Source organism: Leucopleurus acutus, assembly GCF_964270905.1.
Source record: "Leucopleurus acutus genome assembly, chromosome: 5".
Classification (NCBI taxonomy): Eukaryota; Metazoa; Chordata; class Mammalia; order Artiodactyla; family Delphinidae; genus Leucopleurus; species Leucopleurus acutus.
Window position 1 is genome coordinate 46914109 of NC_139147.1, and position 18081 is coordinate 46932189.

An 18081-nucleotide genomic window follows, 5' to 3' on the forward strand; every position below is an offset into this window, starting at 1 on the left:
ATGATCTTGAGCTTGGAAGGAGGTATAATACCTAAAATGCAAAACTCAGTAAGTAAAAACTATGATATATCTGCCTACATTACAATGTAAACTTTCTATTTAATAAAATACCACAAACAAAGTTAAAGGAAGCCACGGAATGGGAAATTATATTTGCATGGGGTTTCACCAATGAAGATTTTATATTCAGAATATATAAATGTTTACAAATAAGAAAAGAATAACAACCCAACATGAATAAAGACCAATATATGTGCACCAGATACTCAGGCAAAGGAATGTTCAAATGACCAATAACATAGAAGTTAAAATGCTCAACCCCACAAACAATTAGGAAAATGAAAGTTAAAACCACGTGCAAATTAAAACTACCTACCTTTTCAAACTCAGCAGACAAAAATTTTCAAGTCTGGCATTACTCTAGGCTTATAAAGGTTAAGGGATCACAGGGTTTCTCATACATTTATAGTGAGCACAGAAATTGGTATAGCTATTTTGGAGGGAAATTTAGCATTAGTTAGTAAAGTTTAATATGCCTTATTAGCTTTCTGTTGCAGCATAACAAGTTACTACAGACTTCATGGCTTAAAACAATGAAAATTTGTTAGCTTACAGTTTTGGAGGTCAGAAGTCTGTCCTGGGTCTCACTGGTGTAAAATCAAGGTGTGTCTCTCTCTGCTAGGCTGCATTCCTTTCTGGAGGCTCTAGGAGAGAATCCATTTTCCCTGCCTTTTTTCCAGTGTCTCAGGGCCGTCTACTCCCTGGCGCATGGCCTGCTTTCACCATCTTCAAAACCAGCAACAGGGCTTCCCTGGTGGCGCAGTGGTTGGGAGTCCGCCTGCCCACGCAGGGGACACGGGCTCGTGCCCCGGTCCGGGAAGATCCCACATGCCGCGGAGCGGCTGGGCCCGTGAGCCATGGCCGCTGAGCCTGTGCGTCCGGAGCCTGTGCTCTGCAACGGGAGAGGCCACAACAGTGAGAGGCCCGCATGCCGCAAAAAAAAAAAAAAAAAAAAAAAAAAAGTAAAAACATAATATTGAACAAAATAAAGATGTAGAATTATATTTGTGTGAGTATGTGTATGTATGGATATGCATGGATAAATAGATGATTGATAGATTGATAGATAGATGATAGAGATTATATCAATTTGAATTGGCAAAATGAACACAAGATTTGGTATAATGGTTATCTAGGAAGTGAGGGGAAGGAAAAGACATACAAGCAAAGCATAATGTTTACATTTGTTAGAGCTAGGTGGGTACCTGTGTTTTCCTTAAAATATTCTCTAGATTTTTTTATGCTTTAAAAGAATAAGATTTTGTAGGCATTGGTCTAAGGGCACTGAATTGAATGAAGGCATCCCATGGAAGAAGCAAAGGCTAAGAAGAGGAAAACACAGAGTTAAACCTAGATTAGTTGGTATTGCTAAAACCAACTGGTAAACCTAGATTAGTTGGTATTGCTATAACTCTGGATTGAAAATCAAGAGCCTAGAGTTTTAGTCTTGTCTCTATCACTATCTAGCTCTGTGATTTTGAGCAAATTACTAAACATAGCCAGATTTTATTCCCCCATCTCAAAAGTGAGGACATTGAATCAAAACACTCTAAGTCTGTTGTAACCATAAGATAATCTGATGGCTTTTATGTACAGTAAGATAATTTGGACACTAAAATACGGATGGTTTGACAAAGTACATCTTCTTGAAATTGGCGATCATGTTTACAGAGCGTGTACCCACATGCAAGCACACACACACACTTCATAATCCCTGCTTTTGGCTTAAAACCATTCCCTGCCAGTATTTTGGGGCTAAAGGATGGCTGCAAAGCTGGGATCAGGGAGAAGAGCTATTAAGCCCAATGTGGGGTAAAATGTTGAGATGGGCTTGAATTTGGAGCCCTGTTCTTTTTGGCCCTCACAGAACCAAGTTCAGTGTTTCATTCATATAATCTCCTTGGGGAACATGTTCAGTGGCAAGCTGTTAAACAGTATATCTCTAGAACACTATTCCCCAAAAGAAACCTATTAATGTCATAGAATTATGGTAACTGCCTGTCCTAATTTTGGAACAGTGTTAGACAATAGGGTAAATATTTCCTGGCAAAAACTACATGGTCATTCAAATCCCAGTGTTGCCGAGTGATCTCCTTGCCTATGCCAGAATGGTCCCTGGACTGCAGAAAGAATTCCCTACACAGTTGCTTCACCACCTGACAAATACTTCTTTTGTCCTATGTACAAAATCAATGCTGAAGACCACCCAGATTTTATACCTTGATTCATTTCTTTGGACAGTATTTGGCATATCCTTGCAAGCAATGTCCACTTCAGTAAGAACAAACCACTTCTGATGACATGAATTCTTGAGTAGGACTCTGACTGGGACATACATTGCCTAAAGCAGGAGGCTGGGATCATTGGCTGTCTTTTGAGCCTGCTTTCATGTCCTAGTTACTCAACTTTGAGCACAGCCAAAAATTATCTCAAGTTCTTCTGGACAAAAAACACTCAAAACTCTTGCTTGCTTCAAGCCAATAGAAGACTCCAGCTGGATATTGGACCTGTCAAGTAATTTTAATAACTAAAAGAAGAATAGATTAGATTCTTGCTCTCATTCTCTATAGCGCTGAGGCCCATTCATCCCTATTTGGAATTTTTGTATTTTAATTTAAAGTCTCTGTTGCTTCTGTACATATGATGATATTTCAGAATATAGTTTTCAATCATATATGTATTTCTGAAGACGCATAGAAGTGATTGCTTCATGTTTATATCACAATTCCTATTTTAGAAGACAGTATTCCAGATGTTGTATGACCCTCTTCACTGCCTTGTCAATGCATTCTACCTATCTCCTAGTCATTCCCCCACATACTTTAAGAATTTGACCTCAGGCTCATGGTTTTCTTCCCCAACCCACTGAATTTTCATGTGACAAGTTACCAAACCCTAGATACCTCTAATCAATAACTTTCTCCATCTGTTACGTTCTAGAACATGCCACCACACAAATTGCTCGCTTCCATCACAACTTCTAATCTTTTTATTTTACTCATATGTGGACATTATTCTACCCTTTTGGGGCTCACCAGTTCATTGACTCTTCCATTTTTATCTTCTTATCACCTTTTATCTCCCCCTTCAGGTCAGATTGCATGCTCTAGAATTTCAGTAATTATCCTGATAAAACCATTGAATTTTTTTGCCTTTCTTTTCTCAGAAAACACTAACCATATTATAAACTCAATCTTCTGCTTTGGAAGCTAGGTCTCACTATAAATTTGGAATCTTATCTTTTTCTCTGGTCAACTTGCCCACTGACGTTTTCCAAAAATTATTTCAAACTTTCCTTTCTATCCTCAAACTTCTACTTCAACCTCACACCTTAACTTTTGACTTTTAGCTGATGATATTACCATTTACTTCACACAGAGAGAGAAAATCCACCTGAAAAGAATCAACTAACTTTCTGACCACCCAACTCACAAACCCACCTGAATCTGCTTGCATCTTTTCCTTCTGTGCGTGCTTCTAGAAGAGGTGGTAGCCCTCCAACCTGAAGCATTCCTTCCATCTGGGCTCCGGGATCTCATGCCCTCCTGACTACTCTGGAACATTTACTTCCTCTACTTTCCCCTGAATCATCAATCTTCTACTTTACGTAAGATCTTTCCCATCACCGTGTGTAGTCTTCCAACGATTCCAACCATTCTTTACTTCAGTAAGTGTGAAAAATCTGTTTCTTAATTTGAGTTTCCTTTTCTGTGAACATTATATTCATATACTGTACCTATTTTCTAGGGAATCATCTTTTCCTTATTGATTTGTAGGATTCATTTGTAGATTCCATATATAAATACTTTGTCAGCTAAACACTGCAGTGTGTTCTTTGTACTTTGCCTTTTAGATTTGTTTATTGGGTCTTTTGTCATATAGGTGTTTTCATTTTACTGTAATTAAATTTAACAGGATTTTCTTTTATGGTTTATGCATTTTGTAGCTTTTTAAAAAACTCTTTTCTAATATAATAAAGATATATTTCAAAATTTTGTTCTAGAAAATTCAATGTTACCTTTTACATTATATCTTTAGTTCACATAGATTTTTTAAAAAGAATAGTATAAACTAAGAACCTAATTTTATTTTTTTCTTATAGATAATTATCCAAGCAACATTTATTCATCTGCCTAACTTCCATCCAATGATTTGAAAAAGAAACTTAGTCACCTACCAAATCTAAATATTTGTGTCTACTTCTGTACTTTATTTTTTGTCCCATTGACTGATTTTCCATTCATGAATCAATATCACAATGCTTTTATTATTAAATTGCTATAGCTTTCTTTACATACCTTGATATCTGATAGGGTGAGTTCTTCCACCATATCTTTCTCAAAACTCTTTTGACTTTGTTGGCTGATTGCATTTTTATTTGAATTTTAGTTATCAATTTGTCAAATTACAAGAAATTTCATTTGATTTTTTAATAGAATTGTTCTGAATTTATAGATTGATTTTGGGTGAATTGACACTTTTTTGATATTATTGGTTCCCAGCCATAAACATGGTATATATTTTTCATTTATTCTGGTCCTCTATGTATTTCAAGAATAAATATTATACTTTTATCACCAAAGTGAATAAAAATAATTCAAAACAAAACACAAAGAGAATAAAAGAGAGAAAAATGGAACAGAACATTTAAAATCTGTGGGAATAAAATCAAGCAGTTTAAAATACATGTAACAGATCTCAGAAGAAAGAGAGAAAGTAAATGGTATAGAAGAAATATTTGAAGAGACTGTGGCTATGATTTTCCAAAATTGATAAAAAACAGTAACCTATATATCCCAGAAGCTCAGCAAACCACACAGGATAAATACAAAGTAAACCATACTTAAGGAAATCATAGTTAAAATTTGGAACACCAAGGATTAAGTGAAATTCATAAAAGCAGTCAGAAAAAATCTCTCACAATTCACTCACAGGGAAAGAAGAAGATTGATGGCTAATTGTTGGAAAATATGTGTTCTGAAAGTACTGAAAGAAAACAAAAAAACCTGTCAAACTAGAACTCTATCTTCAATGAAAATATGCTTCATAAATGAAGGCAAGTTAAAGAAACTTTTAGTGAGACAAATGTTAAAAGCTGAAAAATTTTCTCCAACAGATCTGCACTATAGAATAAAATAGATTATTTAGGCTAAAGAAAGTGATACCATAAGGGAGCCCAAATTTACAAGAAACACCAAAAAGCACTGAAGAAGAAATTAGTGGGAGTAAATATGAAATAACATTTATATATATACAGATATACATATACATACATACATTTTATATTTATTTGCTTTCTCAAACCACTGATGGGCTTTGAAAAACTATGATTTTGTAGCTTAATCAGTTTGCTTCATTATTAGTTGAGTAGAATTTTTTGGTTTTAAATAAATATGACAGAGAATTTCCTTTATTCAAAAAGGATCCAAAAAGGACAAATTCATTCTCAACCAGAATGTGCATTATATAAAGAAAGCAATTTATTTGGAGGGAAAGTTTTATTATACAATATAAACAGTATATTATTGTTTCTTTTTGGCTTACCTATCTATTTTAAACCTTAGAAAATATTAGATTCAACTTTCCTTTAGCACTTAGTCTTTGCTGACTCTGATTTGAAGTGATCATAGGTACCAAAATTTCAAAAGTGTTTACAATTTCCTCCCAGTCTCAATAACTCAAAGCTATAATTTTTTGGTTCCTAATTTTGATGGTTATGTCAACTTCCTTGCTTTGTTAGTTGATATTAACAGGTCTTTAACTAGCAGTTTGATTTGGTCAAGTCTCATCCTTGCAAAACCATTTTTTGTAATAAAAGAATATAATGAATTTGGTTCTCAAAGTGCATGGAAAAAAATATGGACCCTCCACCAAGTCATAAAAGGACAAAGGAGTTCTGGGGTCTTCTCAAAAATATGTTTCCAACAATCTCAAGATTATTTCTACTTCTTTATAATATTATTCCATTCTTTTTAACCATGCAGGCATTGCCCTCTCCTCTTCCAATAATATGCACCTTTCTTGAATGATTGATTCATGGCATTGACACAAGGAATTCTAAGTGTATTGAATCCAACAGGACATGTAATATGTGGGGTTTACTAAAGGCATGTTCTTCTACGGCAGTGGAGTCACAGACTATGAATTTGAATTCACAACTATCTTCACCAAGAAGAATTCTTCAATTACTAGCAGATTTACACCCATATAGTTGGTAGAGTTTCATCACATCTTAATAAATCAAAATAATTCTCAGTTAGTATTGATTTGCTTTCTCTTTTGACATATCTGAAGACAAGACAAGAAATTGGCATCTAGATCACTTAAAAGAGTGTTGGTTTCTTCAAGAGCTTCTTTTAATCTGTTACTTATATTTAGCACATGATACTGGTAGTATATCTAGTGCTCTAGCCATTGTTACTTTCTGCCCCAAACTTTGTCTGGCCTATAGCCTCATCTGCTCAATTCATGGGTATAGCATCTTTTTCTCTATGTACGTCAGTGCTGTCCCATTCTAGGAGAGAGCACTGACCAGAACTAGGACTAATCCTAATTCCAATCCCAGTTTTGATATCTGTTCCAACCTTGGCCTCAGCTCTGGATGGAATTTTAATGATTCTATTTTCACTACACAAATGGCCCCTTAAAACTCAATCAGAGAGTCATTTAGTTTTAATCACCTACTCCTCTAGAGCAAATGGACCTTGGAAAGCTGTCAGTCCCTTATATGTCAGAGTCAAATTCAGCTGTTTCCTTTCCACCCAACACCTAATTGAGATGAGTCACACAAATAAACAAAACAAAATAAATTCCTCTGTTGGAGTGAAAAAGAATATATGACTAATAATTTCAGATCAGATCTAAATTATTGGGCCAAATAAAGGTCCATGGTCTTGAGATGCTTATAAGAAGAGATGTAGCCAGTAAGAAATAGCGCAGAGAGAGTGCTGAAATGTTGCCAAAGATTAATTTAATCAGCTTAACAATTCTGACTAGATCAATCTCTGTTGAATAATCTTTCAACCTATCATTTAGAATAAAGAAAGCAAATCCTTTCCTGCACCTAAAGTTGTTTCTTTGTAAAATCAGACTCTGAGGAAAATATGCATTCAGAAGAGGACAAGCAGAGGACATCTGTTTTTAAGTGATGGAGAGAATTTGGGGTCAGAAGAGACTCTTACATTTTCAGATAAATGTGAGCTTGTTCTTCATTTTTTAGGAAGAAAGTTGAATCTAAAATTGGAACACTGGATATAATATCAAAATAATCAATTCATCAGACATATATTGAGTACCTACAATGTGCCTATGTGCCGGGTATAACTCCGTAAGATCTAAGTAGAGACGACTGCTAAAAGAACACAGTGGGGGGCTTCCCTGGTGGCGCAGTCGTTGAGAGTCCGCCTGCCGATGCAGGGGACGCGGGTTCGTGCCCCGGTCCGGGAAGATCCCACATGCCGCTCGTGAGCCATGGCTGCTGGGCCTGCACGTCCAGAGCCTGTGCTCCGCAATGGGAGAGGCCACAACAGTGAGAGGCCTGCGTACCACAAAAAAAAAAAAAAAAAAAAAAAAAAAAAGAACACAGTGAGGTTTTTTTGGTGTTTGTATTCAAAGGTCATATGAAAAATGCATACAGATGAATGACTAAGTCTTTGTACATAAAATAGCCCAACATGACTTGGTATACATGTCTTTTGAAAAAAAATCACACTTTATACTATTCAAACTTAAAGCAAAATCCTGTGTTATATGCCAAATACTTATAAGTGTAGGGACCTTTCTTTGAATTTATACCCAGAGTCTGAGTTGATTAAAAAAAAAAAATTCTTTCCCTGGTTTATTTTCTTCTTTTCCTAATAATGCCAAGGATGTCAGATAAGTTTTCTTGGACCAGCCAATTTCACATCTGCTTGAGATAACATATGATACATACTAATATTCTAACAGTTATAATGCATATTACAATCAAAGATACATAAAATGAAAAAAATGGAAATCATTCTGAATTCACTTTATTTCTATTCCTATTATCTCCAGGTCAAGAAGATCTTCACTTAATTTTAAGGAATGCTTGTGTTAAAAAAATTTTTTCTCAAGACTTTTGGTTTTGGCTCCTATGTGAATAGATGAAAAGAACTTGAAAGTTGTCACTCCTGTATTTACAACAAGGAAAAAAATGAACAAACTTTCAGTTTGATCAATGGCTTTTCCTGGACCCATCAGAGAACTGTGACACAAAGAAAACCTCCACCCTAAAATCTGGAAAGACAAGTGAATACAGAGAGTCACAGCCAAGACCTCCTTACCTGGAGCAGAAGGCACTGAAGCCATAAACTGGTAGGAACACTTATACAGTAATTTTGATGAACTTTTAGAGGCTGAGTGTGGATCAACATGAAAGCAAGAAACCCCTGAGGGTGCAGCCTTGGGTGAGGGTGGAGGCACAATTTGGGGGGCTTTACCTCCAGAAACCCCACTAGGTTTCTCTTGATGAAGAGCCAAGAAATATGTCCTCATAGCTTTGGCAGAAATAGGTGAAGAGTGATCATTGTGAAATATATCCAAAGGGTTTCTATAACAAAGGCCTATTTTCAGGGGAAAAGATTTTACCAGAATTTTATCCCATCTGAAGTAAGAGCACTGCTCCCACTCCAGCCCCCTCTAGCCATATTGTCTCACTTAGGGAGAAAGAAAGTAAAGAAACACAGTGAAGGTCAGAGTCACCACAGTGAAGGACAAAGACACACTGAAAATGTGAGATTTAATCATAAGATTCTTCTAATCATAAGATACTTCTACTTCCACACATTATTACCCTACAAACGGGGCTCGGTATAATAACTGGGAAACACAAATAAGAGAGCTGCAAGACACAAACCCTCTAAGGAAGAGTACTTAAAGAGGTTCAAAGTCAACAGGGAGTGGGAAAAAAGAGACATCAGAGAAATCTGAACCTCCTAGCATGTACACCTATAGCAAATATTTCGTAAAGCCCAACTCTTAGCCACATGAACATAAAAGTTCACACTAAAGGCTTCTTTGCCTCAGTTCCCATAATATTCAGCTTTCAAAAAATATTACAAGGCATGCTAAGAGGGAAGAAAGACCACAGTCTCCAGAGACAAAGCAAGCATCAGAACTAGACTCATATATGACACAGGTGTTGAAATTATCAGAAATAAACTTTAAAATGATAATAATGAATATGTTAGGGACTCTAACGGAAAAAGTAGACAATGGGCAGCAAAAAGCAAGTAATGCAAGCAGAGAGATGGAAATCTAAGAAAGAATCAAAGAGTCAAAAGTACCGTGACAGAACTGAAGAATGCCTTTGGGCTTGTCTGTAGACTGAACACAGTCTAAAATAATCAGTGAGCTTAAATATAGGTCAGTAGAAACTTCTCAAAGTGAAATGTAAATAGAAAAGATAATGACAACAGTAGAACAGAATATCCAAGAAAAAAAAGATAAAATAACTGCACTTTGTCATTAGATTTAAACTGCAGAAAGCAAAAGACAAAGGAAATCTTGAAAGAAGTTAGAGGAAAGAAGAACAACCTTACCTATAGAGGACAAATAATACAGAGATAAGAATTACAGTGAGCTCTTCAGAAATCATGCAAGCAAGGCGAAAGTGGAATGAAATATTTAAAGTATTTAAGGGAAAACCCACCAACCTTGAATCCTATAGCCAGTGAAATTATCTTTCAAAAATGAAAGAGAAATAGACTTCCTCAGACAAACTAAAACTGAAGGAGTTTACCACCATCATATTTACTCTGTAAGAAATGTTAAAAGAAATTCTTCAGGGAGAAGGAAAATGATAATAAGTCAGAAACTCAGATCTATATAAAGAAAGGAAGAGCATTAGAGAAGAAATAAAGTAAAATAAAATCTTCTATTTTTCTTACTCTTAATGATCTAAAAGATAGCAATTTAAAGTAATAATAGTCACATTGTATTGGGTGATTATAGAATTTGGACAAGTGAAATGAATGACAGCAATGTAATAAAGGATGAGAGGGAGGAATTGGGCATACTTCGTTATAAGGCTTCTGCATTACAAGTGAGCAGTACAGTGTTATTTGAAGGTGGACTTAATTAAAAATATGTTGTAAACTCTAGGGCAACCACTAACAACTTTTTAAAAGTAAGTGTAATTGATATGCTAAGAAAGGTGGTAAAACGGAATCATGTAAAAATGCTTATTTTAAAACCAGAGAAGGCAAAAGAGAGGCATAAAATGCTCCCAAAGAGACTTCTGTTTGAAGAAATAGTAGGGGATTCCGATATTCTTTTCAGTAAAGAATTGATTATCAAATATAAGAGGAAATGTTGAAAACACAGAACTCCACATTTTGCAGCTCTTCTCATAACATATTTTCCTGTAATTAACTAACTTGTTGTTTGTGTACATCTGTTTTCTAGTTTGGGAGCATTCAATTTGCAGGACCCCTGTATTCCACTGTGTACTCCCTTTGGGACTTAAGTTTTTGTAAACTACTTGAATGAAATTGAATTATCCAGGATATCACATTTACTCTCTTACTCAATTACAAGATACAATATTTGGATGATTGCTGTGTGGACCAAGATAGAGATCAAGGTAAAAAACAAACAAGCACCCAGTAATTACAATTCTCCAAAGCTGATATCTTTCACGTATCTGGTTCAAAGATATTTCTCAATAAGAAGATCATTTAATAGTGCCACTGGTAGCTCCTTTTATAGTTCAAAACCCTTTTTTAAGAATTTCTATTAGCAATTTATTTTCCCCAATAGGTGGGAAGAACCTAATAATCACTCCAAATATATTTTAAACAGTAGATGTTTTATATCTATTTCCACCTGCAACACTTTCATCTACATTACATCAATGAAAATATTTTCTCTATAGCTTGGTCTTTACTTATATTTTTTGTTAAATATAAAATTGTTGTAAAACACTAGTAATAAACATTTCAGAAGATTTGGGTTATTTATACTTTAAAATAAAATAAATTCAGTAAAAATTATTCAGTGAGCATTTGCCATCAGACGTTAACAAGTCTTAGAGTGGGATATCAAGATGAATACGACAAGAGGTCAAAAGAGGAATTTAGTGAACTACTCATAAAGAATAATCCCTTTTAAAATAGAATAGTTAGGGCTTCCCTGGTGGTGCAGTGGTTGGGAGTCTGCCTGCTGATGCAGGGGACACGGGTTCATTCCCCGGTCCGGGAAGATCCCACATGCCGCGGAGCGGCTGGGCCCGTGAGCCATGGCCGCTGAGCCTGTGCGTCCAGGGCCTGTGCTCCACAACGGGAGAGGCCGCAGCAGTGAGAGGCCCGCGTACCACAAAACTAACTAACTAAATAAATAAAAATAAAATAGTTATTAATAAAACCAGAAGTCTTTTTTTGTTATTGTGTTCATGAATTTTCAGTAAAGTTAATTAGTCAATTAACAAATCTTTTTGAATTTTTAACTTTGTGACCAACTTTAAGTACGCAAGATCCAATGAAATTGTTTGTTACTATTCCTCCTTCCAATGCATGACAGACCTCATTAAATTATATTGACATATTTTCGGATTGGGCTTGGATGTGCCTTTAGAATCTTTTCAAACAGTTTAAGACATTTCTTCCATTTGATTAGAACTGCCATACAAGATGAAATTCATTTGTCATTCCTGGCTTAAAGATATGTAGTAATCATATTGTCACAAATAAGAATGTTGAATAGGGCTTGGGTAAATGCTGGATCATATTCTAACTCATTTCAAGACATTTGAAGAAGTAACTGGAAAAATAGAGATACAATATAAACTGAAAATTAAAAGTTTAGGGATGTGTTGTAGAGGGGAAGGGAATCAAGGGAGAAAGAATGCCATAAAGGACAAATTCTACTGAAACTTGTTGCTCTAAGGGAGAACACTGATTTATTGATCTTTCAGAAACATTAAAACAAGACTAGAAAATGGTGTGTCTCGGTACCAATAAAACCATATTTCCCCCACTGAGAAATAAAACACATTTTTAATATTATATTACATATGTTATTAGAAATTATTATATTATTATATTCTGTTATAATAAATTGTTATGTTATTTATGTTATGATGTATTTCAAAAGAAATTTGCTTGCTAACATTTATAAAAGTAGACTTTAATGAATTGTCATTACTTGTGCTTGTGTGAATTTAGTTATATGTAGAATGTAATACATCATTAGATAATTTAAGTATTTTGTATTTGTATTTAACATCCTGCAAAGTTAAACCTTCACCCTAGTTTGGCTTCTTAAATGTTATTTAAAATATCTTATAAGATACTAAAACATAATCTAACATATAATTTAATTATAATATATAACATGTAATGGAGCATCTCAGAACTTCTAAGTGTTTCCACTGAGGACAAACAGAAAAGTTAGATGAAATTTAAAGTAACTATTTTAAAGCATCAAGAAAGAGGCTGAATCATTAAAGACAAGAGTGACTAAAATTCAAGAAAGGAGAGAACTATAGAGAGATTAATTGACAGTCTTCAGCAGCCTATTTGCATGGGAGTACATGTCAATCTGTGTGTGGGTGAGAGATTAAGAATCTGAGCTTTGCCCTGGCAGAAATGTGCTGTTAGAGAACAGAACAGAGAACAGCTGTTGCAGAGCTTTTAGAGTCTTACATACTAGAAAGACAATGTTAAACACTTGAGTGATATCTTGCAGTCAGTTTTTCCCTCAAGAGATTTGCTGATTTCTGAAGCTTCATAGGGTAGGAGGTAAAGATGCTAAAACAACAAAAATAAAACCCTTTGAAAAGTAGAGCAGAGATTTTGTCAAACTCATGTTTCCAAAGAGACAACAATTTGCATTAAAGGACACAGTATGGAAGGAGATTTAGTGAACATACTCTCAGTTGAACCAGTTTTCAGTTGAACACACAGGAGAGCTGTGCCTGATTAATAGGGCACTCTTTTTCTTTTTAAATAAATTTATTTATTTTATTTATTTATTTTTGGCTGCATTGGGTCTTTGTTGCTGCACGTGGGCTTTCTCTAGTTGCAGAGAGCAGGGGCTACTCTTCGTTGTGGTGCATGTGCTTCTCATTGCAGTGGCTTCTCTTGTTGTGGAGCATGGGCTCTAGGACTGTGGGCTTCAGTAGTTGTGGTGCCTGGGCTTCAGTAGTTGTGGCTCATGGGCTCTAGAGTGCAGGCTTAGTAGTTGTGGCACATGGACTTAGCTGCTTTGTGGCATATGGGATCTTCCCAGACCAGGGCTCAAACCCATGTCCCCTGCATTGGCAGGAGGATTCTTAACCACTGCGTCACCAGGGAAGTCCCTACTAGGGCACTCTTAATTAAGCTATGTCAAATTATCAGAGGCAGACTTAGTTTGACCAAAATTGTATCCAGTATCTATGAAAGTCAATCCTTATTGGACTAAAGTGCTTAGTCCCCACTCTATCTGTCTAGCAGAGGAAATGGTGAGTTTTGTCTGAAGGAAAAGAGCATCATCTGAAGCCTCTGTAAGTTGATCTATATGATGTTTGGAATTCAGTTTTTTTTGTTTTAAAAAAAGGTGGTGTGTAAAGACACAGGGACAAAAGACCAACCAAGAGAATAAATAGATGATAGAAACAGTCACAGGTGATCCAGATAGCAAAGTTCAGTCACAGGACTTCAATATAACTATGAGTAATATGTTCAAGGATAGAGAATAAAAGATGAAGAAATAAATAAAAATATAGAAAATTTCAACAGACAAAGGAAGAAGGGATATTCTAGAAATAAAAAATTTACAATATTTAAAGTTAAGAATTCAATACATTAGATTAACATCAGAATAGGCAAGGCAAAAAGCAAAATTAGTAAGATGAAAGACACCCAATACAGGAGAAGCTAAATATATGAAGCAAACACTAACAGACGTAAAGGAAGAAATTGACAATAATACAATAATGGTAGGGCACTTTAACACCCAATGACATCAATGGACAGATCATCCAGTCAGAAAATCAATAAAGCAACAGTGGTCTTAAATGACACAATTGACCAATTGGACTTAATTTATAACTATAGGACATTACATCCAAAAAAGGCAAAATACACATGCTTTCAAGTGCACATGCAACATTCTTCAGGATAGACCACATGCTAGGCCTCACAATAAGCTGCAACAAAGTTAAGAGTAGAGAAATTATATTGAGAATTGTTTCTGATCACAACATTGTGAAACTAGAAATTGATTACAGAGAGAAAAAATGGGAAAGACCAAATATGTGGATACTATATAACATGCTACTGAAAAAACAATGGGTCAATGAAGAAGTCAAAGAGGGAATCAGAAAATATCTTGAGATAAATGTAAATGGAAACACAACACTCCAGAATTATGGGATGCAGCCAAAGCAGTTCTAAGAACTTTACATTGATACAGGCCTTCCTCAAGAAACAAAAAAAATCTCAAATGAACAACCTAACCTACCAGGTAAAGGAATTAGAAAAAGAAGAACAAACAAAGCCCACAGTCAGTAGGAGGAAGGAAATAATAAAGATTAGAGAGGAAATAAATAAAATAGAGATAAAAACAATAGAAAAGATCAATGAAATCAAGAGCTTTATTTTTTTTTTTTGAAAGATAAACAAAATTGATAAACTTTCAGCCAGGCACAATAAGAAAAAAAGAGAGAGGACCCAAATGAAAAACTAAGAAATAAAATCGGAGAAATAAAAACTAATACCACAGAGATACAAAAAAATCACACTACAAAGAGTTATAAGCCAACAAATTGCACAACCTAGAAGAAATGGACAATTTTCTATAACCTGCCAAGACTGAGTCAAGAATAAACAGACAATTTGAACAGACTGATCACTAGTAGTGAAAGTGAATCTGTAATTTAAAAACTCCAAGCAGGGCTTCCCTGGTGGTGCAGTGGTTAAGAATCTACCTGCCAATGGAGGGGACACAGGTTCAAGCCCTGGTCTGGGAAGATCCCACATGCCACAGAGCAACTAAGCCCGTGCACCACAACTACTGAGCCTGCACTCTAGAGCCCATGAGCCACAACTACTGAAGCCTGCAAGCCACAACTACTGAAGCCCGCACACCTAGAGCCCGTTCTCCGCAACAAGAGAAGTGACTGCAATGAGAAGCTCTCACACTGCAACGAAGAGTAGCCCCTGCTCACCGCAACTAGGGAAAGCCTACACACAGCAACGAAGACAACGCAGCCAAAACTAATAAATAAATAAAGTAAATACATTTATTAAATTAAAAAAAATACTCCAAGCAAGCAAAGTCAAAGGCTGGATAGCTTCACAGGGGAATTCTACAAAACATATAAAGAGCTAATACTATCCTTCTCAAACTATTCCAAAAAACTGAAGAGGATAGAACATTCCCAAATTCATTCTATGAGGCTACCTTTACTCTGTCACCAAAACAAAGATACTACAATACATGAAAATCACAAGCAATATCTTTGATGAATATAGATGCAAACATCCTCAATAAAATATTAGCAAACTGAATCCAACAATATATAAAAAGAATCATACACCATGGTCAAGTTGAATTTATTCCAGGGACACAAGGATGGTTCAATATTTGCAAAGAAATCAATGTGATAAACCACATTAACAAAAGGAGAGATAAATATCACATGCTCATCTATAGATGCAGAAAAAGCATTTGACAAAATTCATCATCCTTTCATGATGAAAACTCTCCAGAAAGTAAGTATAGAGGGAACATATTTCAACATAAGAGAGGCCATTTATGACAAACCCACAGCCAATATAATACTCAACATTGAAAAGCTGAAAGCCTTTCCTTTAAATTAAGAAACAAGACAAGGATGTCCACTCTCGCCACTTCTATTTAACATAGTCTTGGAAGTCCTAGACACAGCATTCATACAAGAAAAAGAAAAGGCATCCACATTCGAAGGGAAGAACAAAACTGGCACTATTTGCAGATGATATGATACTATCTATAGAAAAACTTAGGTCTCCACTCCAAAACTGTTAGAACCAATAAATGAATTCAACAAAGTTTCAGGATACAAGATTAATATACAGGAATCTGTTGCTTTTCTATACACTAATAATGAACTATCAGAAAAAGAAAGCAAAAAATAATAATTGCATCAAAAAATAAAAAATCCAGGAATAAACATAATCAAGGATGTGAAAGACTTACACTCTGAAAACTATAAAACATTGATGAAGGAAACTGAAGATGATAGAAAGAAATTGAAAGATATCTAATGTTTTTGGATTGGAAGAATTAATATTATTAAAATGACCATACTACCCAAAGCAATCTACAGATTTTATGCAATCTCTATCAAAATACCCATGATATTCTTCACAGAACTAGAGCAATAATTCTAAAGTTGTATACAACCTCAAAAGACCCTGAATTGCCAAAGCAATCTTGAGAAAAAAAGAACAAAGCTGGAGGTATAACCCTCCCAGACTTCAGAATATTCTAAAAGCCACAATAATCAAAACATCATGGTACTGGCACAAAAACAGACATAAAAATGAATGGAACAGAAAAGAGAGTCCAGAGATAAACCCATGCCCCTGTGGTGAATTAATTTACAACAAAGGAGGCAAGAATATACAATGGTGAAAAGACAGCCTCTCCACTAAGTGGTGCTGGGAAAACTGGACAGCTACAGGTAAAAGAAGGAAATTAGAACATTTCCTCACACCATATACAAAAATAACCTCATAATGGACTAAAGACCTTAATGTAAGACCAGAAACCATAAAACTCCTAGAAGAGAACATAAGCAAAACACTCTTTGACTTAAGTCACAGAAATATTTTTTAGATCTGTCTTCCAATGCAAAAGAAACAAAAGAACAAAAATAAACAAATAGGACCTAATTAAACTTAAAAGGTTTGTACATAAATGGAAATCATTGACAAAATGAAAAGACAACCTAAAAAATGGGAGAAAATATTTGCAAATGATATGACCAATAATGTGTAATATCCAAAATATATAAATAGTTCCTACAACTCCATATAAAAAAAACCCACTCAAAAAATGGGCAGAAGACCTAAATAAAAATTTTTCTGAAGAAGGCATACTGATGGCTAACAGGCATATGAAAAGATGCTCAACACTGCTAATTATTTGAGAAATGCAAATCAAAACCACAATGAGACATCCCCTCACACCCAAAAGAATGGCTAAACGACTATCATCAAAAAGTCTACAAATAACAAATCTTGGCGAGGATGTGGAGAAAAGCGAACCCTCATATATTTTTGTGGGAATGTAAATTGGTACAGCCACTATGGCAAACAGTATAAACGTTTTTCAAAAAATTAAAAATAGAACTACTGTATGATCCAGCAATCCCACTCCTGGGTATATGTCTGGAAAAAATGAAAAGCACTAACTTGAAAAGGTACATGCACCACAATGTTCATAGCAGTACTATTTATAATAGCCAAGATATGGAAGTAACCCAAGTATCCATCAATAGACAATTGGATAAAGAAGATATGGTATATACATACAATGGAATATTATTCAGCCATAAAAAAGAATGAAATTCTGCCATTTGTAGCAACATGGGTGGACCTAGAGAATATTATGCTTAGTGAAATAAGTCTGACAGATAAAGACAAATACTACATGATATCACTTATGTGTGTAATCTAAAAAAGCAAAACATATGAATGTATACAGCAAAACAGAAACAGACACAGATATGGAAAACAAAGTAGTTGTTACCATTGGGGAGAGGGAAAGGGGGAGGGGCAAGATAGGGGCAAGGGATTAAGAGAAACAAACTACTATATATAAAATATATAAGTAACAAGGGTATATTATATAGCACAGGGAATTATAGCCATTATCTTGTATAACTCTCAATTGAGTATTATCTGTAGAAATACTGAATCACTATGCTATAAACCTGAAGCTAACATCATATTGTAAATCAACTATACTTTAATAAAAAATTAATTAATTAATTGAAAAGTTTTTTAAATGGAGGCAAATAGGGAGATC